This window comes from Canis lupus, chromosome 33, assembly GCF_003254725.2.
Source record: "Canis lupus dingo isolate Sandy chromosome 33, ASM325472v2, whole genome shotgun sequence".
NCBI lineage: Eukaryota > Metazoa > Chordata > Mammalia > Carnivora > Canidae > Canis > Canis lupus.
Window position 1 is genome coordinate 26,622,980 of NC_064275.1, and position 21,756 is coordinate 26,644,735.

The 21,756-nt window shown below is 55.5% G+C and overlaps 1 protein-coding gene and 1 long non-coding RNA gene across 10 annotated transcripts in view; one reads left to right on the forward strand and one right to left on the reverse strand.

The window, feature by feature from the left end:
- ADCY5 (adenylate cyclase 5) overlaps positions 1 to 21,756 on the reverse strand; it is a 145,743-nt gene that overhangs the window by 82,215 nt on the left and 41,772 nt on the right. The gene's annotated exons all lie outside the window — the stretch shown is intronic.
- LOC118353158 (uncharacterized) lies at positions 4,685 to 6,035 on the forward strand. The gene is made up of 2 exons (XR_004811533.2): positions 4,685 to 5,432; positions 5,752 to 6,035. It is a non-coding gene; the product is annotated as an uncharacterized LOC118353158 (long non-coding RNA).

Below are 21,756 nucleotides of genomic sequence, written 5' to 3' on the forward strand. Positions count from 1 at the left end.
TTGAGCAGTGTACCAGGTATGCAGCAGGTAATTTTGGACTGAAGAGTGGAGAGCTGTCCACGCAGTCTCCTGGTGAGGGGGCTGTTCTCCCACACGGCCTAACCTCAGCTCCAGCCCAGGCTTTTTCAAGTTAGCCCCCCCACCCACGGTCCCCCCTCGCCCAGTGACACCCCACCCCTACCAGAGTCCCTTCTCCAGGGCAGTGCATCTGTTCCCAGGGGAAACGGGCCAGGTCTGGTTAGTGTCTGTTCACTGCCACGGTGTCCAAAGCGGGAGACGTACTGTGTCCAAGTCTGTGTGTGTGAAAGCATTGCACGCATGTATCAAGATCCTGCAGATATAAACAGCTCTACCTCGGAGAAGGAAGCGTACTCTCATTTTTCCTCAGTGGACGACAAACAGAGATAAACCAGGCGCTGAGCTTTCCTAGGTCCCGCTGCCAGCAATCGCAGCCAAGAGGGCTTTCCATGGGGTGTCCTTCCTGGAAACTCTGGGCCCCCACAGTCAAGTGTCAAGGCCTCACCCCAGCTTATCCTGTGTCTAGGCACAGCCACCCTTCTGGGACAGGCCCCTCTGTTCCCGGTTTTCAGAGCAATCTGGAGAGGGAAGGATATTTACGACCCAGGGTCAGCAGACACCGTCTCGTTCTCCTGAGAAAGAATGTCTACAGTTAAGAGTTTGCCCCAAGAATGCACGAAGGGCCAGAGGGATGAGAGGCCTGTGGCAGACCAGCCACCCTAAGGGCTGATTTCATCCCTCTGCGTCTACTGAGGCCCTACTACGTACCGGGCATCTGGCGTCCAGGGGGATGCCGGACGGGGCACTCACATGGCAGGTGGAAAGCTAGGGGTCTGGGCAGGATGACCACGAAGGCCCCGAGAAGCGAACACCCTCTTCATCTGTCCACGTGAGCATCTGTTCTGGTGACTCATAGGCACTTGCCGTGGGGTTCCCGGCCGGGCTCCCTGCAGGCCTTGAGAGTGATAGTGGGAGTCCTGGTGGTGACGGTGACGTGCGGGTTCCTAAGGCCAAGACTGAATCCTCTCACGGCTGCTTGGGGGCAGACCTGGATGTCCTCGAGCCGCCCATTCTCCAGGGCAAGAGGCTGCCTGAGGTCCAGGCGGGACTCAGGGGCTGCCTGGCAGGACCGTGACTGCGGTGGCCCAAGGTTTGGAGGCCCACAGGATCGAGGAGCAAGGTAACCCCCGCGGGTGGGCACGGTTCAGCTAAGCAGGCTCCGGACCCTGGCACTTCTGTAAGAGAAACCAGAATTTCTCCCGAGGACTGGAAGTTCTGCCCAGGGCCAGGGCCTTCCAGGCCAGGCCATATATTTTTGAGAAACGCCTCATTAGGGGCAGGAGACGTTTGTTTCTAGAGGCCTTTCCTCCAGGAGAAGCCTGGGGTACCTAATTCGCTAAGGGGAGCTCACAGGTGGCCACTGGCCAGCCCGCCTGCCATGAGCATGCCCAGCGGGCGCTAAAACACGGAGCGGCGAACCCCTCGGCCTTAGCCCCACGCGCCCCCAGAGCAGAGGGGGGCCGAGTGAGCTCAGAGGACCCACCGGCCAGGAGAGGCTGGAGGAGAGAAGTCTGGGCAAGCAGGTGGGAGGAACCAGCGCCAAACCCTCACCAAGAAAAGGGCAGGAAGACGACATCTCACTGAAATATTCCCAAAGCCTAATTTTAGACAATAGCTCCTTTCTCTATCAGCATTCTTCCCAGAATTAGGATTTGCATCTGGTGGATTCCCGTCAGCCCCTGGGGAAGTTTCATTCTCTGGGGTTTCAAGCTTGGGGTGCTTTCTATCCCGGCTGACGCAGACCAGTGGAGACAGGCCCCAGCAAGGAGAAGGGGAGCCTCAGCCCGTGGCCTTTCTAAAAATCGTGTGCGTGTCCACCCACGCAAACCCTGCTGTCCGCCGCCCGCTGACAAGAGCGGAGCAGACAAGAGCTGCAGCTCCACACAGCAGCCAAGACGATCTTTTCAAAACACACATCTGACCACGTAAACTACACTTCCTCTCCCACTTCAAACTGATAACGTCCAACGTCTCTCGGAATAAAACCCAGTCTCCCCAGCTCTGCTATGGGGGTTCGGGTGTTCGTGTCCGGCCTCTCCAGCCTCTTCTCACACTGCTTCGCGCTGTCACTACCCTGGAACTCAATCCCTGCTCAGTCCTGCCACGGGGTTTTTGCATATGCGAATCCCACCTCCAAGAAAAACCCCACTGCCACCCTCACCCCTCTTTGCATAGTTACCATCTACTCTTCCTGTAATTTTTTTTTTTTTACTTATTTATTCATGAGAGACACAGAGAGAGAGGCAGAGACACAGGCAGAGGGAAAAGCAGGCTCCACGCAGGGAGCCCGATGTGGGACTGGATCCGGGGTCCCCAGCATCAGGCCCTGGGCCAAAGGCAGGCGCCAAACCACTGAGCCACCTGGGCTGCCCTCTACTCTTCCTTTAGACGGCAGCCAAATAGTCATCATCCTCTGATTTCCCAAAGTGGCTGTGCCCCCCACCCCGCCCTGACTGCCACCATGGGTGCACGTCTCCCTCCCTTTTGTGCTGAGCATGACGGAAGTGTTACCATTGCCAGGGCGACTCCTCATCCGAGGACCACGTCCCTACCGGACTGACAGCTCCGTGAGGGCAAAGCCCACCTGCTCACCACGGAACATCAACACCTTGCACAGCGCCAGGCGCAGAATAAATGCTCGAGAAACACCAAACGAATGAATGAACGAATGAATGAACGGATGGATGCTCATTCTCCGAAGCTAGATCCACAGATTACCCTTGGGAACAAAGCTGAAGAACAGCTGGGGGCACGGCAGCCACCTGCTGGCCTCTTCACTTCCTTCTCCAGCCTGGCCACTCAACGCTCATCTTCAAACTTCAGACCCCGAAAGGGCCAGACGTTGCCCTTTTGGAGCCCCGTGCAGGCCCGAGCCCGCGCACCGGGCAGCAGCGCAGCAGGGCCCCGGGCTGCCGTGGTCAGGACGGGCCAGGCCCTGCGCAGAGACCAACACACCCCGAAATCTCGGGGCTTTACTCCTGTACGGGCTTAGATGTGGCTCATGAAAGACGCGATATTGGCCGAGTGCTCTCCTCCCTCTGGAGCACGTGGTCCCCTGGGTCACTGCGGAAGGGCGGGAGGAGGCTGGGGACCGTGCAGTTATCATCATGGGCCAGTCCTGGCCATGCCACACACCGTGGTGTGCGCAGCTTCCGCCCACATTCATCCCACCCGGTCGCTCATCTGGCCCCAAACCCACTCTGAGGGAGGCCGCAGAACCCATGAAGAAGGGATGGTGTGGAGAAGACACCCCCACCACCGTTCCGCTGCTCCCCACGAGGGCTACTTCCTCCCACAGTCCTACAGTGACCTGTAGCCTCCACTGGCCAATGGCCCCACGTCCCTAATGGGAGGGCAAGGCCTCCTTACCCTGAGATGCTATACTGAGCAGGAGCCCAGTTTCCCAGAGCAGAGAGAGATCAGCAAGGGGTCTTCCAGATGGGTGTGGGGCCTGCGAGATAATGAAGACCACACCCTGGTGGCCCGCCTACGCCCACTCACTCCTCCCATCCTGTGGGAGGGCAGCTTGACACTGTCCCTGGGATGCCCCATGACCATGTTGAAACTTTGGGTTCTTATCCTGGTCATCGGCCAGAAATGCCAAAGGAGTGCTGGGGCAAGGGGACCTGGCAAGGAAAGCCACCTGCGGCTGAGGTCCTGGCGCTAGCCGGATTGGCCAAATGTCTTTAGCTGTCTATCGTCACGCCTTTGTTCCCTGAAAGGTAAAATGAGGAAGGCTCAGCATCTGCTCCACCCTATGGCCCAGGGTTCGCGGGCAGATCAAGGAAGAGAGGGTTAGGGAATGAGGTTCAGATCAAAGTGACACCAGTTATTCCAGAGCGAGTCACCTAAAGCTCCAGGGCGGCTCCTTCTCTTTGGCCAGCCTGTGGCTCGGTACGACAGGCCTCGGCTGCCGATGCTCTGTCCCACACTCTCATTTTCCGAGCATCCTAGCCTGGTTTCCAGGAAGTCAGGCTGAAATTCTCCAAGCGAAGTGAATTCCTGGTCCCGGCCGCTTCCGTGTTCCAGGGCACACAGACATGGCATCAGACACGGCAAGCATTCACTTCCAACATTTCTCTCGCCCACCACACAGGCGCCCACTGTCTCCAGCCAAGGGACACAGCACCACTCGTAGGCACTCTGGGATCACAACTGGTCTTGGGCCTGCAGAGGTTCTGGAGCTGGAGGGAGGGTGGGGTTGATGAGGGATGCTTTGTACAGAGGTCCCAGGGTGGCGGTGGGGAGGAGGCCCCCCATAAACCACTGTGAGGCTGAGCCTGGGCCCAAGGGTTCCCCTCCAGGTCCCTAGGGCCGAGCCCTCCCCTCCAGGAGGACTTCTGAGACAATGCTCTTGAAATAACAGAGTCTCTCCACTCCGGGGAGGGGAGCCTTAGGAGGTAAGAAAGGAACAGACGCCGCAGGAGGCTTCAAGCCCACAGAGCAGGTGAGTTTTCAAGAACTTTGAGAGATTCAGAGTAATTGCTGCTGCTTAGGGTGGGGGTACGGAAACGGGGGAGACGGGAAGGGGAAGAGGTGTGAGAAGCGAGTGGGTGAGGCAGACAATGAAGGCTGTCAGGAGAGGCTTGTGTGACAGCACAGAGCGTGGGACGGGCGTGTAGGTGAGGGTGGGGTCGACTCCCGGGGGCTCAGAGAAGCAGGGAGTTCGGCAGGGGGTGCTCAGTACCTGCAAAGGTGAGAAACCCAGCCAGGGCCCCAGGTCTCAGCCAGCTTCTGATCGGACTGCCTGAAGGAGAACAGCCCCAAGAAAGCCTCTGAAACTGCATTGGTCTTTCCGTGTAAGGATCTCCCCACGGGTCTCTGGGTTAACTCCAGTAGATCACCCTCACTTTTGCAGAAAAAGAAACAGACTCAAAGGAGAAACCAACTCAACCCCAGGCTGCACAGATGAAATAACAAATGCGGAGTCAGAATTCAAATCTGGGTCCTTTTAACCCCAAAGGACGCAGCCAAACATCCTGGGGTCTGAACACCCCCTCCAAACAACGGGTCAGACTCTCCTAGCTGGGACTCCTTCCCTAATTAGAAGTAATCCTTCCCTCGCCTGACCTCCGAAACTGTGAGTCCAGGCTCCAGGTTTGAACATCTTGGTCAAAGAAGCCAGAAAAATCCCAGTTACAGTTATCCACTCCATCAGCATGATTAACAACCACAAATATGTACAGGAGCCATGAAAATGGGCAGGAAGCTAAAGTCGCTGAGTAGGAAGATGAATCTAATGGCCTCGGCCTTCAAGTGGACATTCTGGTCCTTAAGGGAAAACCAAGCTGTGAGCACCTGGCATTGGGGATTGCAGATCCTGGGCCTCCCAGAGGAGGAAGTGCAGAGAAGAGGTGCATGGGGCCCGGGTGACAAGCTCTGTGGGCCTCATCTACCAACCCAAACCTGGCCCTTTACTCGCAGTCCCCCGTTGGCCTGCTCTCTTGGAATCTGAAATCAGGGAGGGCGGGCATGCACCCACAGTGCCAGGACCTGGGGTCACCACCTCCGACCCTCCTCAGATCCCCTCCTCCCCCCACAAGAAGTGCAAACAGCAAGTGCCCCCCAGGGTGGTGGCCAACATTACTACTGTCTGAGAAAGGGCCGGGCAGAGAGGGACCGCAGAGAGGCAGGTCTTTCCCCTGACTTTCCCCTTCCTTTGCTTTGCTCCAGGACAGGGAGGGGAGCCGGAGCCCCCAGTTAGCATTATCAGCGAGGTGTCAGCCGTCTGTGCCCAGGAGACGGCAAGCCTGGCTTCCATTTCTGGCCTCTCTACGTCGTGGTGTGGCTTTGGGCAAGTTGCTGAAACCGTGTGCGTGCCAGTGTCCTCACCTGCAACAAAAGGATGACGGTGCTTTCCCATAGGGTGGTTTGAGGATTTTATAGGCATTGATAAGTATAAATGGCTAACACTTCTTTTTTTAATAAAAAGAGTGTATTATGCTACTTTTCCATTACTAGAGGACAGCAGCTCTCTCCTTTCTAGTAAATGCCAAGAATTTTCTCAGCTCCCTCTTCTCCGAGCTGAGGTCTCAGTCCCATTGCGCCCGAATGGCGGGGGGGCGGGGGGCTCACCATCTGCTTTCAGCCACAAGACCACCGTCTCCATTCTCCTGGGAGCCTGAACCGGTGGCCTGTGCCACGGGCCCTCACAACACCAGTCCTAGAAGCCTCTCCCCAAAGGAGCGGGGGTGGGGTGGGGGGGTGGGCTCCGTGGCCGCAAGTCGGCCCGGGAGACGCTGGGTCACATCCGCGAGGCGTGTGACCTGTGCAGCCGCTCAGTTTAATGCTCTGCTGTTTTCCTCTCAAAATTCTCAGTGCTTTTTAGAACCGGGGGCCTCACGTTTTCCTCTTGCACTGGGCCCCGCAAATTACGTAACAGGCGTGGCAGGCTTCTCCACCTGTCTGCCTGCGGCTTCTCCTATCACCCCCTCAAGAGGCGCCCCGGTCACCAGGCTCAGCTCCCTGTTTGGGAGCTTCCCTCCGTGGGGAGGCTCACCTGGATGCCTAAAGCTGCTCTCTTGCTTCCACCCTCAGCCCCTTACAGTCTCTTTGCAACACAGCAACCAGAGGATCCTTTTGAAACAGGAGTCAGAATCATGTCACCCCTCACTCAAACCCTGTAGCAGCTCTCATTCCACTGAGAGTAAAAGGCAGGACCGAGTCCTGACAGGGGCCCCTTGAGGACCTTCACGGTCTCATCCTTCCCTTCCCTTACTGACTTCTCATCTGGGGTCCTCCCTTTGCCTCCCTCCACTCCAGCCACACTGGCTGCTTTCCTCTTCTGCAACAAAGCCACTGGGCACATTCCTACCCCAGGGCCTTTGCTCTGATTGTTCCCTCTGCATGGGACACTCTTATCCCAGATATCCTTTCTTTTTTTTTTTTTTAAGATTTTATTTATTTATTCATAAAAGACACACAGAGAGAGGCAGAGACACAGGCAGAGGGAGAAGCAGGCTCCATGCAGGGAGCCCAACGAGGGACTCGATCCTGGGTCTCCAGGATCACACCCTGGACTGAAGGCGGCACTAAACCACCGAGCCACTGGGGCTGCCCCCAGATATCCTTTCTAAAAAGAGTTCCAAACAGGTCTTTGATGGCAGAAAAGTCCTCTAAAATCATCTCTATGCCCTTGTCCCCAAGTTGGACTGTACTTAATCCGGTCTTTTGAAAAGCATGGAGCCTTGGTGAGAACGTGGAGAAATTGGCACCCTGGTGCACTGGGAAGGGGGTGGGGTAGGGAAAACGGTGCAGCCATTGTAGAAAACAGTATGACAGTTCCTCAAAAAATTAAACATAGAATTACCAGTGATCCAGTAATTTCACCTTGGGGCATACACTCAAAAGCACTGAAAGCAGAGACTCCAATAGATATTTGTACACGCATGTTCACAGCAGCATTACTCACTGCAGCCAAAATGTGGAAACAGCCCAAATGTCCATGGGTGGGTGGAAGGATAAACAAAACGTGGTACACGCATACAATGGAATAATATTCAGCCTTAAAAAGGAATGAAATTCTAACACACGCGACAAGATGGATAAACTTTAAAGACGTGACGCTAAGTGAAATAAGCTAGATGCAAAAGGACAGATGTCGTATGATCCAACTTACGTGAGGCAGAAACCAGGATGGTGGTGACCAGGGGCCGGGAGGCAGGGAGGAGTGCGGAGCTGTTATTTAATAGGTACCGAGTCTCTGTCTAGTACGATGACAAAGTTCTAGAAATGGATGGTGGTGATGGTTGCATAATCTGGTGAATGAGCTTCATGCCACTGAATTGTACACTTAAAAATGGTTAAAATAACAAACTTGATGGTGTTTATATTTCACCAGAAGTTAAAAAAAAAAAACGTCTGAAGGTAAAAGTCTCAATGAAATATGGAATCCACCCGGCCCCCCAACTTGCTCCTGGACCGATTAGCCTCCTCCACAGCCACCCCAGGGCCTGACGCTGCTCTCAGGAGACAGAGCCCCGTTTGCAGCAGGGGCTGCGCCTTGGCCCTGGCCTGGAGAGGGAAGGGGGCGCTCCAGGCCTGCTGCACCCCCGCGTGACCCCGTGTGCGAGGGCCACTGGGACACAGCCCAGGCCCCAGGGGGGACAGCAGGAAGCCTCTGACGAAGAGATGGGCCCAGTCAGCAGAGGGGAAGCTCACAGGGCAAGGCCGGTTCCGGGGAGGCAGTTGGGAAACGCTGAATGCTGTCCCCAGCGCCCTGGATTCCATGAGAGGCCCAGGCGAGGGGCAGGCAGCGGCCACAGTGCGTGACAAGAGGGACGGGAGGCGGTGACTGTCCTCTGCAGCCCAGGCCACTGCAGGGACGTGGCGTGGATCGGCCCAGCTCGCACCAGGGCGCTCGGCTCTCCACGCCTGGCCTTACCCACGACGCACGAGGCCAGGAGGGGAGGGGGTTGCCCCAGCTCAGCCCCAGCTCAGCCCCAGCTCAGCCCCAGCTCAGCCCCAGTGGCAGGGTGGCGGAGGCGGGGCTGCCTGCCCAGCTGGGGTCCCCTCCTCCCGGAGAAGGCCGGGCTCACGGGCGGCCTGGCTAGTCTTAGGCTCGCGGCAGCGGCGGTTCCCTGTGCAGACCCCCGTCCAGCTCAGCCGAGGAGGTTTAAGCCATGGGCCCGAGCGGAAGGAAAAGACAACGTGCACACGCATGTGCATGCACACCCCTCCTCCAGGCAGGCTTCGTAAATGCTCCCCCCGCCCTACAAAAGGGAGGAGGCCGGTCGGTGCCCCTTACTCCCTGCAGCTCTGCACCCAGGAAGGTCCCACCAAATGTCCTTAACCGTGTGAGCTCATGACTCCCGGGTCAGAGGGCCCGAGGTCGCCAGGCCCCAGGGAGGGACCTGGAGGGAGATTTAATCATAAACAGCCTCTGGCTCACAGCTGCAGATGGGACCAGCTGTCTCCTCCGCGAGGAGAACCAGACGCTCAGCGGTGCGTATTGTCAAGGAATTTGGTTGGACTGGAGGATGAATTTTTCAACCTAAAACACCGCCACGGGAGCTCCTCTCAGAGCAGGCCTGACTCACGAACGGCTGCCTCTTCTCCTGGGCTAGGTCATGGTGGCGCAAGCTGCAGCCGGGGTGGGGGGAGCTTAGACGGCCTGCGGAGCCCTCAGCAACATCGGCGTTACCCGGGGGTCAGAGACGTGGAGGGCCTTGCCCCAGGTCACACAGCAGAGGAGCTTGGAGGACAGGTGTGTCCTCGTAAAACCTGTCCACACGCACTGCCCTTCCTCTGGCCCCAGAACCGAGGTCCAGGGGACGACAAACTGTTCCTTCCTTGTCCCCTTTCCATGAAAGCCACAAGAGCTGGCCTCGGGGCACTTCTTGTCTCCTAAGCTCCGGCTCTGGAGTTCAGCTCCCGCAACCATCTCTGAGCCCCAGCGCTTCTAATTTGTGGAGCGCAGAGGCCACTCGCATATCCCCCTGCTGTTCCCAGAACCATCCATAGTCCTGGGACCCCTCAGCGGGGGGAGGATGGGACAACGGGACATCAGGCAGGCAGGGACCGAGTGGAGGACGAGTCCTGCAGTCTCCTTGAAGCCCCTGGGGCTCTGCCTCCGTCCTCGAAGTCATAATATTTACAGGGAACACTGGAAAGCCAGCCACCCCGCAGCTCCGCCTGGCTGGCAAGTTACTGCAAACAGCAGATGTCTCTGAACAATGTGAGCACGGCCCCCTCTCCTTACTCGGCGCCCTGCTCCCCTCCTGGTAAACAAATAAACAAATAAGTTGCCTGAGCCAAGACAGCTGCCCTTCCTGCAGAGGTCACCCTGGAGCCGGATTACACACTCACACTCCACTTGGGAGCACGTCCTTCTAGGGGCAAAAAATGTCCATCGCAGACACACACACACACACACACACACACACACAGTGCTATAATCTGTGTGTGCATGCGCACGCGCGCGTGTCTCTGTGTGTGTGTGTGTGTGTGTGATGGGTGGGGAGAGAGAGGCAGTGAGGGGGGATGTAGAAGGAGAGGGAAAGAATGTCAATAGAGCCAAAATGCTTATTTTATTAAAATCTTTTATAAATAAGCCCCACTTAGCCCCAGCCAGACGTGCAGGGTCAGTGCCAGAAATCGTGACTTGTCTACTTTCTGGAGACCTAGTTGGTGAGACGGCGGTGTGCGCAGCAGGGCAGGGGACCCACCGGTGTCCTGAATGCATATCCCCGTGCCCTCCGTCCGCAGAACGCCTACAAGGAGCCTAATCTATTAGAAAAGCCCGGGTTCGAGTCTCACTGCACCCCTTACTTGCTGTGTGACTCTGGCAAGTTTCTTAAGCTCTCTGTGCCTCAGTTTCTCATCTGTAAAATGGAGAATAACAGTATCTACACTTGAGAGTCACGGAAACCAGCTATTAGCTCTCATGATCATGAGCTCCATCTCCATCTTCCTTACTTCCTTCTCTACGGTCCACGAAAAGACTTCTTTTGCGAACCAGCAGAGAACCATCATCACCGCCAACCTCCTCTCTTGAATCCCAAGGCAGCGCTCCAAGGCAGCATCCTTATCTCCACTTCGAGGCCATGCAACCAGCCTGAGGTCACCACACAAGTGACCCAGCCTGAGGAGGAATGTCCTAGACAGGTCAGAAGCGGAGGGTTTCAGGAGACCCAGCCCTCTCCAGAACCCCGGAGGCCGAGAGAAAATAAGGGACAGCACCCGGGTGTGCATGAGCCTGGGGTGGCTCAGCTGAGGTGGGTGTGAGGGCGCGGGGCTGGCCGCCAAGCCGGGTGCCCCAGCCTGGATGCCTCACACCTCTTGGCCAGAGCCCTGAGCTCCCAAGAGAGGTTGCCCCACAGGATGCTAGTGGCCCAGCCCCTAACTCCCACACTGGCTATCTCTCGACTCCCAGGAGCACTCCACGATGCTCCAGCTCTCCCCAGGAGAGCTCTCCGACAGCACGGAGAAGCCCCCGTCTGCCCAGGATGGGCCTGGCTTGTGCCTGCTGCTTTGGAGCAATTATTAATGGTGTGCCTTCCCCTTCACTGTGTAAATGTCCTGGTTTTGATGCTCAATTATATGGTCACCGTACTCCAACACTGCCCGTCCCCCCACCCTGCTGGGGTCTTGAGCTTTGGGCCAAAATCTGCCATCCAAGGGGGCACCCCACCCTCCTTGCGCAGTTCCAAGGACCTTCAAGAACACTCCTGACCAGCCTCCTGTGCTTTCCAGGCTGTAGAAACTTTCTTCCCACGCTGCCTGCCAGCCCCCCTGCCCATGACTTCTAGAAGCAGCACAGCTGAGTCTTCTCAACACAACACAAGTGACCAGAGGTCGTGAGCCTGTCAGTGTGGAAGGCAACTCCAGCAGAAACGGGCCACTCCAGAATGGAGAAAGGACGCAGCCAGAGGCATTACCCGGCACCACTTGTGGACACATCAGATCCACGAGCAATCACTCTACCTCCACGAAGAGAAAAGGCACTCCCGCGAGCTCGCGTCTGCTCGATCGTTCTCGCATTCATTCATTCACTCAGCAAAAATCGACTGAACATCCATGAGGTTCAAGGCTGGGTCCTATCATCAGTGAAACCAAAACTCACAAAATTAAAATATATAGAAAACCTAGAGAATGAGGATGGAGATACACACAAACACGTACATACACAGATTCCGTTATTTGTGCTGGTGAGTGGCGAGCCTGCCCATGACTATCCATGGGACAGTCCTTGGAATCAGCTTCCGAAATGCACTGGGTGATTTTTTTCCAATACATTTACCTCAAGGGTGATGTTTCAGCCCATTGATGTTACACTGTTATTTAAATGAGCCTAGATTCTGAGACCTCTTCTATACTCTCAGAAAATACCAAGGGGTTGAGGAAGCTAGCCCGGGGGTGGGATATAAATCAATCCAGCCAAATTCATTGATCTGGGAGGCTGTTATTAATTGCCCAGGATGTGACCAGAAATGCAAGAAGCTGGGGGGCAAACCACAGAGGGAACACACGAGGCGAGAGTCCTAAAAATATGCAAATCCAACCAATTTGCAGAGAGAAACCGGCCCCTTGCTGAGGGGGACATTCATCTCAGCCTAGCCACAAACACGATCCGGTCAAACTAAAGTAACAGAATGACCTCCCTTAAAAAGACCTATTAGCAGATGCAAGAGAGAATTTATCTTCATACAACATTAATTAGACAAACGTACCGAGGCCAGTGGCGGGCCAGGCACTCTGCTAGGGCTGGAGAAATCGGCAATAAATAAAGCCTGTCTTGGATCCTGAGACACACCCAGTCTCAGGGGAGAAAAACAAAGAAAACCAGGGAGAGCCAAACAGCTGGGTGAGTGTGGTCCCAGAGGGACCCCAAGGAAGGAAGGAAGAGTTTGTCCCTGTGCACTGAGGCATGGCTCAGGAAGGCTTCCTGGAGGAGGTGATGTTTGACTTGGGCTCTGAAATACAGAGGAGCGGTGGCAGAGGGAGCAGCAGGAGGGACAGAAAACATTCCAAGGAAGCTTGGAGACACAGCTATGCAGGCATTTAGGGCAGATGGGGGAAGCCGGTGCTGAGGGCTGGAATGGCCAGGAGGCAGCATGCTCAGACCTGGGCTATGAGCCTTACAGCCGTGTGGCCAGCGTGCACGCACCAGAGGGAGAGGGCCGAGGCAGGGCGATCACTTAAGGGCTGTTGCAATGGTGCAGATGAGGGAGGAGGGGCAAAGCAGGGCAGATTAGGAGGGGATGTGGAGGGAGGGAGAGTCAAAACCATCAGGCGGCTGGGGACACACGGCCTGGGAGCAGCAGGACGTCTGTGAGGGTATCTCCAGAGAGGCCTGGGCCAGAGGCGCAGAGATGGCGACAAGACTGCATCACAGGGGTGGGCACGACCAGCTAGGAGAGGGTCCAGCATGGAGCCCTGGGCACGCTTGATGCCTAAAGAGGAAGGAGAGGACCGGGGGCCAAGACAAGAGATGGGGCGGGAGAGGGTCAGGAAGGAGGTGGTCCCAGGCTGACTAGGGGCAGAAGACTAGCAGCTAAGGAGCCTCAAACATGTGGCAGCCGGGAGATCCCAGAATGTGCGGCAAGGGCCGCTTTCCTCGGAGGGGGGTACAATTGGGGAGTGTGGGGAGACACGTAGGCTGAGAACCACCCCGCCGGGAAGGAAGGTGACAAGGAAGAGGACATGGGGATGGAGGCAGGCCCCCGGAGGGGGAGGAAGAGAGGGGGTCTGCAAGTGGCAAAACCGGTGCCGACGCTCAGCATCTAAGGGAAGGAGCCAAGGAGGGACAGAGGTGGCCTGGAGAGACAGACAGACATCCAGGGCAGTGGAAGAAGTGCCCTGGGCAGGAGAAGGTCCTGGGCCATCTCGGAGAGGCCAGGAAGGGTACCCAGGAGGCCAGCTGAGAGGGGGAGGGACAGAGGTTGGAGGGTCTTCAGTGAGGACGGAGTTCATGTGCCAACAATGAAGGCTTGGTGGGGACACAGGCCTGGGAGCTAGAGAGACCGTGGGGAGGCCTCCAGGGCCACTCGGGGGAGGAGGGTGTGAGTAACACCGCAAACCTCCTTAGTTAGAAGATCCTTGCTAGGAATTCTGGCCCAGGAGGGGGAACTGGCTCAGAAGAGGTAGGAACACAGCTTAGAGTTTCCTCCAGGCTAGGATTTGTAGCCCTGGCCCCCTGCCCCCCTTATACCAATTTGCACACAAAGAATTTTCGCTAGAGAACACCCCCCCCCATCACTCACACACACACACACACACACACACACACACACACACACACACACTGCACAGGGCGGCCCAACTCCTGGTCCAGCACAGCCCACATCTGGTTCTGGCCCCGGGTGACACCCCCAGCAGAGCAGCACATGCAGAGAGGCATGTGACAAGCAGATGAGAGGGACACTAACCCAGAGGTTAGAAAAACCTACAACCTTCCCTCTCGCTGACCACAGGGTCAATCAACTCTCCTAGAACAAGTACTTCCCCATCCGTGGCTCTGAGCAGGATAAACTCCAAAGTAAAGCGAACGTGACCTAAACCTAATTTAACAGAGAGTACACAGATGTCCGAGCAGGCCTCTGAGCCCCAAGAAACAAAGGCTGCAGAGCATGCTGGGGAGCCCGGCTTGTAGGGAGCTGCAAATAGCCCTTGTCCTTCCTCCGGAGCAGTGGGGAGGACAGGTGGGGACAGAGCCGGAGGGAGCGCCCCTGGGAAGTGGCCCCACACGGGGCTGCCCATGAGGGCAGAACCATGGGCGGCTGCCAGTGCCTGAACCATCAAGATTCTAGCTGGGAAGTTGGACAGACGTTTGGAACCATCAGCTCAGAGGACAGACCCCCCAACCCCACACACACGCTCAACACTACTCCTTCCTGGCAGACACAGCTCACAGCCAGGTCTGACTTTTTTTGTTGCTTGTGGCACGAGGGGGAGAGAAGCGGGAGCTGGTGGCCTAGAAGAACGCACTTAGGGCAGGTGCAGGGCAGCCTTCAGGATCCGCTAGGTCACCCGGAGCTGTGCCAGTCTTGTTCTCGCCCTCCGTGTCCCTCACCCTGCATCTTCAAGCCCACTACCCTCCTGCACATGCTGGTGGAATGGGCCACAGAGAGCCAGCCTGGCGGGGTGCACCCTGGCTAGCAGGGGCTCTAACTGAGGCATGTGCGGGTGGTCTTCAGGAGCCCAGGGCCCCCCTCAGATGGATCTGAGCTTTCTCTCTGCACGTGCAGAGGTGCATTTCCCTGCAGGGAGGGTTCATAGCTTTCCTGAGATTTTCAGAGGGGCGGGGACCCCAAGGAGGATAAAACATTTTTTTTAGGGAACTAAAACATGCCACAGAGTAAGGAACAAGGGCTGGGCTCTGGTCGCAGAGGATGAAGCCACATGGCAGTCCTGGACCTGGCAGCTAGGCCGCCCAGTCACGTCCCCAGAGTGGACTCATCCTACACCTTTCTCCCCCTTCACCTGCTCAGGACAGCGAGCCACCCTGCATCCAGGATGGTTCATCTCTGTGGTCTGTCCCCCGATCTCCAAATGAGAAGGGAGTATTCATTCAAACTTTAACCAAGGACTTACAAAGGGAGGTTCATGGGGGACAAGGTGGGCCTTTCGAGGTTTCCTTCCTCCCTGGTAGGAGGTGGCCAAAGCTGACTTCAGAAAAACCAGAAGCAAACACTACCCGCACACGGTGCTGATTCAGCCTTGGGCAGGGGCCAGCACACTTCCCAGCTGGCCCTCCTGGAGCCTGGGGGCCGCCCAGCGCACCTGCGCACGAGGACCAGCTGCCCAAACAGACTGGCCAAGGGGTTCCCGGAAGCTTGAAGAATGTGCAGGCATCTGATCCCTCCAGGGTGGGATGGGAGGAGATAGATGGGAAAAGAAGCAAAAGTGTGTGGGTCTGGGATTTAAAAAAAAAAAAAAATGAGCTACATTCTGAGAATTTCAAAGCATGTGCCATCCCTGAGGCTGCCGGGCCACTAAACTAGGCCAAACCCACCCTTCCCAGCCAGTCCATGGTGCTGCTGCCCGATGACCACAGACTGTCTAAACACTTCCAGATGTCCTTGAGGGCCACGCAGGAGACAGCAAGTGCAGTTTGGACAAAATAAAGTGAAAGATCATCTCTTGGGAAAGAGAGGCTATAAATTACAATTATGACTTCCCACCCAGAAGGAGGGAGAAGCCCTGGGGTTGAGGACTGAGGGCGGACGATGGAGTTGCCCTTCCTGAGAGGCAGCCCTCACCCAGTCAAGGAGGCGGACGAGCAAGGACACTCCCGGGGCTGACTCTGGTCTCCAAGCTGCAGCCCAGCTCCCACCATCTCCCCTTCCCAAGGTCCAAATGCCATGGGATGGAAACAGGACCAAAATAACCTCAGCCCACGAAATGTGCTCAGCCGTCTCCAGGGCCCGGGGCTCCTGTTAACTCCAAGCGGTGACGCAGGCGGTCCCCTGGGCCTTGGCCCACCCTTGGCAATGTGCAACTCCAGGGGATGCCATTCACGGTGCAGACTATATACGAACGGCCACCGCGGCACGCCAGCGGGGGAGGGGAGGGCTATGAGCCACAGCCTTGCAGGCTAACGGGTGGTCAAGTCCTGGGGTGGCCAGTGGCTCTACAACCAGCGTCCCCAGCCATCCGCTCCCAGCCTCCAGACAAATAGTCCCATCCCTCATCCCTGATCCCTGGAGCACCTGCAGTCCCCACCATGCCACCGTCCATCTCAGCTTCCCCGGCACACTGGGACTCTGAGGGTAAAGGCAGGGCCGTTTCCAGAGGCCCCGACGAAAGCCCTGCAGCTGACACAGGCTGCAGAAGGCCTGCCTGCCCTGGACAAGTGCCTCCTCCTTGCATCTAATTTACTTTACATAAATAAGAAAAATTCACTAGGTAGTGGCTGGAGTGGGGGAAGCGAGTTGCAACACAGTAGAACAGTATATCCTGTATTATACTAATTGGGGTTTTAAATGATTAGAGGGACATATAGAAGTGTCATAGAATTAAGGGTGACTTTAGTTTCTCCTTTATAATTTTCCAGATTGTGTTCAAGAGTCGTGTATGGCTTTTATGATCAGAGAGAGGGCTACGAAGGCAATCAAAGATTATTTTGCCTCAGAGAGACCTTGAACGGAAAGCTCTGCGAGCTCAAGGTGGGATGAAACCGGCCAGGTGTTACAAAGTCAGAGGAAAACGTTGAGATGGGCTGGTGTGGGGCAGCCCTGGTGGCCCAGCAGTTTGGCGCCGCCTTCAGCCCAGGGTGTGATCCTGGAGACGGGGGGATCGAGTCCCACATCCGGCTCCCTGCATGGAGCCTGCTTCTTCCTCTGCCCCTTCTGTGTCTCAACACCCACCCAGAGGACAAGCTATTTTTCAGTGAGGGGATGGTACCAGCATCCTCAGGGAGGTCACCACAGTTTCCCCCCACCCCAAGTGACTCAAAGGACGTGTGGCCCCGAATGCACTGGGCCCAGACAATGGCTGGCACCTCCGTGTCTGCATCAGGACGAAGTCAAGGCAGACACCGGAGCTGGCCCACAAACCCACCGAAACCTCCCCCACCGACGCACACTGTGCCAACACAGTTGCCCCCCCGGAGGTGCAAAGGACACTGGTTTTAGGGGGGGACAGGCCTGAGTTCAAGCTGGTTCACTCGGAGCCGAGCTCTGCGGCCGTGGGCATGTTATTCCTCTTCTCTAAGTCCCTGTGCAAAATGAGGACAAGGACATTAACTCCTAGGGGTGTGGTGTCACATGAGAACGAGATAACATGTGCAAAGTGCCCATTTGGGCTGGCCCGGCCAGGTGCTCGCTAGCTGGCAGCTCCCGGTGGCACAAGCAGGGGCCCTGCGCAGACCAGCACCAGACTCCAAAGGCCCACCCCCATTCCCAAGTCCCCTCCTCCCCTCCATGCCCGGCTGCTGAGGACCCTCCGGGACCACGTACAACAACAGATTTTAAGACGGTGACACTTAAAAAAATTTTTAGACTTGTTTCGTTCTCTTAAATGAATTTGATTAATTTTTTTTTCTTAGCAAAACCAAAAACAATAAAATTTTACCACCTTAAGAAATCAACTCTTTTCATATGCCCTTCCGGGGATCTGATTATTTCTGAATAAGAAGAATGTGTGTTTATAGTACCCGTCCTGCACAGCTGAGAACCCAGAAATAACCCAAAAGGCACCCTATGGGACAACACAGAGGTCACCCAGACTATGCACTCACATTCATGAACTTTACCCACAAGTGATGATCTCAGGTCATCACTGAGTACCTGATAACTGTTAGTTTCCACAAATTCTAATAATATAGTTGCCAAGCTCGTGCAGTTTAGAAATAGCAAGTTAGAAGTGGAGGTGGGGTGGGGGTGGGCGAGGTGAAGAGCTGCTTGGACGGGCACTGTGATAACTTGGAGAAGTGACAAGTGACAGTCTATTAACGGAAAGGAAGACAGATAATGATTTTTTTTTTAAAGTATGCTTTAAGTTGCCCAAAAGATGGAGCAGCTGAGGCTATTTAGTGCAGGAGCAAACAGCCTCAGCCCCACCTGCCTGGCCTGTTCCAGAGCAGAACATGGTGATTTGCTCACACAAGGATGGCCCAAATCACACAGAAGAGGTTATATCGGGGACTTCTTCAGGAGGTGGACAAAGGACATTATTTTAGGAAGACATCTATCAAAAATAATTATAATAATAAATGCTGGCATGAATTCTTAATTATCTAGAAAAAGCAGGCCACACAGAATGGCCTGCTCCCTAAGGGTGCTAGGGAACAGCGGGGTTACTGTGCAGACTTCATTTCTTTGTTGTTGTTGGTTTTTTTTTAGGTGAAAATTGCCCTTTGGACTTTCCCACTTTCCCTGGGCCGCATGAGAGGAACCGAAGGGCTTCCCTGTCTCACAAGGCCCATCAGGCCCAGGCCCGGCATCCAGACAGAAACCTCAGTCCAGCGTCCCCTGGGTCAAACATCTGACAAATGGGTCACCCAGGGCAGGCAGTGTCCCCCAGACTGGTCTCTGCAGTCCAAGGACCTACCCCTACTCCAACCCCATCTGCGTCCCCTCCCCAGACACTCACCTGCCTGCACCTAGCTTCATGACGCCTGGCTCAGCATGCCGGCTACCTCTCTCTCCCCATCCAAATGCTAACCTGCCTCTTGAAATCCTCCTCACCTGGCAGGCCTCCCCTGGGGCTCCCCTGGAACGCCCTCTCATCCCTTCCCATCAGCACACCTGCCTCCCCCACGCCGGAGATGGCAAGCTGGGCGCTTCCCTACAGTAACAGCACTTAGTGGGCACTCAACGAGCTTTTGCTGGCTTTGAAAACCCGTGTCCACACCCCAGCAGATCAGGGGCCCCGCTTTCCAGAGCACGCAGGCCTGTGGGCACCGTCACATGCACGCCTCACCCTTCCCACCGCTTTGGGGAAACTCACACACGATGTGATCTCCCAGAATTAGGAAGGAAGAAAGGAGGTCCAGCTGGGATGGAATTCCCCCTTGCCCAATAAGGATTTTATGCTAATGTTTTTCTCCATAAACTTTAAAAAATAGAAGGACTAAATTTGTCTCTGTCCTGGTGTTCCTGAGAATGGGTGGAACTAGGTGGAAGGGAAAGGGGCCCCTGCCAGCAATTTCCTCTGTGCCTTGCCTCATTGACTTTTTCCTTACTCTTCGTTGTGGCACAAAAAAAAAGGGTGAAGCACAGAAGCATCCAGAAGCCCTAGGTCCTTCTTCCTCCCACTTGACCAGGCAGGAGTCTCCCCCGTCCTCCAAGACGACCATGGAAAGCAATGACTGACTCCTCCATTCCTGCACTTAATCTTCAGGTGTGGGGCGCCGGGGTGCTCCGTCGGTCAAGGGTCTGCCTCGGGCTCCCAGGGTCCTGGGATCGAGGCCTGCATCGGGCTCCCTGCTCAGTGGGGAGTCTGCTTCTTCCTCTGCCCATTCCCCACCCCCCACCCCCCACCCCACCTCTGGCTCATGATCTCTCGCGCTCTCTCTCTTTCTCTCAAATAAATAAAATCTTCTTTGAAAAAAAAACTTCAGATCTGAAAATTCTTCCTGAGGTCCAGCTTAAATCCCTCCTGTTCTGATTGAAGGATCTTCTTTCCCGCTTGCAACCATTTTCCCCCTCGGGTCTTAAGTGAACTGAATTCTTTCCAACCAGAGGGGGAAGAAAGAAGGATGCGGAAAAGAGCTCATGCCAGTGGGACTCAAGCCAGTCATCACGAAGGTAGGTGGGAGTGTTTGGGGAGGGGAGGCAGATGGGGTTGGAGTATGGGTAGGTCCTTGGACCACAGAGGAGACCAGTTTGGGGGACATTGCCTGCCCCGGGTGGCCCATTTGTCAGATGTTTGGCCCAGGAGACGCTGGATATATCTTAGGGATTAGACAGGGGGGCGGTGGGGAGGTACCTGGGCGGCGCAGTTGGTTGAGCGCCCAACTCTTGGTTTCAGCTCAGGTTGTGATCTCAGGGTTGCGAGATCAAGCCCCGCATTAGGTTCTGTGCTCATCAGAATCTGCTTAAATTTCTCTCTCCCTCGCCCTCTGCCCTCCCCTGCTCTCCCTCAAATAAATAAAAAGATCTTAAAAAGAAAAACACTGAAGGGGCGCATGTGGGGGAGACAGCACAAGAGGCTGCTGGGAAGAGTGTAGAAGAGGACACGGGAAGAGTAAGAAGGGAAGTTTGGGGGTTAACCCTCCTGTCGCAAAGCTGCTGGGCACTGACAAGGCCGCTCACATGTGCTCGGGGTTCAAGCAGCCCCCTGTCTGGGGTGCCCCACCCCTCAGCCCTGAAGCACCTAAGCAGCCAAGGGCTGCCCTCCTTCTCAGAGCACTGGCAACAGGTGCCCGTTGCCATGGCAACCAGCTCTCCAGGCACCTGGAGACCAGGTCTCACCAGCAAGGGGGCCCCCAGGTGTCCTCTGATGAAGTTCCCTTCCTCCAAAACCAAAGGCTCAGCCAAGCCCTGGGCTGAGACGCACCATCTGGCTACAGGGCGACGGAGAGGCCGGCGTCCCCCGTCCAGGCCATCACACAGTCTAGGAGGCTCTGCTTCGGGGCTCCCAGGGCTGAGACGACTCAGCGACACTGGAAGGTGCTCCCTTCTTGACATGTTGCAAGTATGAGTCGGAATATGCCCCATCCATCGTCACCCCAGCCCCTCATCACCTCAGGCCTGTATTCCAGGCCAGCCTCCCCTACTCCAAACCATCAAGCTCACGGCCACCACCACCAGGATAATCTTCAAATACTATTTTTATCTAATCACTCTTCAGTGCCTAAAATAGACTTTGCTCTGGCTTATCAGATCTCATCTAAACCTTTACGGTATTTACACCTCCACACACTCCAGACTCAGCTCTGGGTCCCCACCATTCCAGCCACGCCAGTCTTGTCGACCAATTGTCCTGCTATGCCAGGTTTTCTCTGCTCGGGTCATCATCATCCCTCTCTCGTGTGTCTTTGCCCTCTGGTTCACATTCAGGTCCGTGCCCAGCCATGCTCTAGTCTGTCACTGTAACTACCTGCATCCCCAGGATGTTGCTGTGAATGACCATCCGGTTGTGAGCTCTAAATTTCTAACTTCATTGCAAACTCCTCAAGCGGGAAGCTTTCTCTTTCCTTGGGCTGTGAGATTCCCCTGTTAGGATGGGAGCTCTCAGAGGACCCACAAGGCAGCTTCCTCCATCAGACTAGGCACTCCCTAGGGACCAGCAGCACAGCTTCCCCATTAGAATTCTCCAGGGACAGGACTGGGGGTGCTATCTCTACACCTGCCCCAGGGCCGCAGCCCCTCCCTGGCTTCTCCACACCACAGCTGTGGCTTCCAAGGCAAGTGGAAGGGTGTAAGTCCAGGGCAGGGCTGGCCACTGGAACTTTCTGCAAAACTGGGGATGTCCTGAGCTGCTCAAAATACTGGCACTAACTGCATGTGGCTCTTGAGCCCTCAAAATGCGACTAGTCTAAAATGAGATCTACTGTAAGCATCAAACAGACACCAGATTTCAAAGACTTAGTAAAGATACAAACTTTGCGCTGATTTTTTTTATTGATTACATGTTAAAATGATAATACTTTGCATATTCTGAGTTAAATAAAATACAGTGCAAAAAATAAATTTACCAAAAAAATAAAAAATTTAAAAAAAAAGAAATTTACCTGTTTCTTTTCGTTGCTTTGAATGTGGCTGCTAGAAAAATTGCAAACTATACACGTGG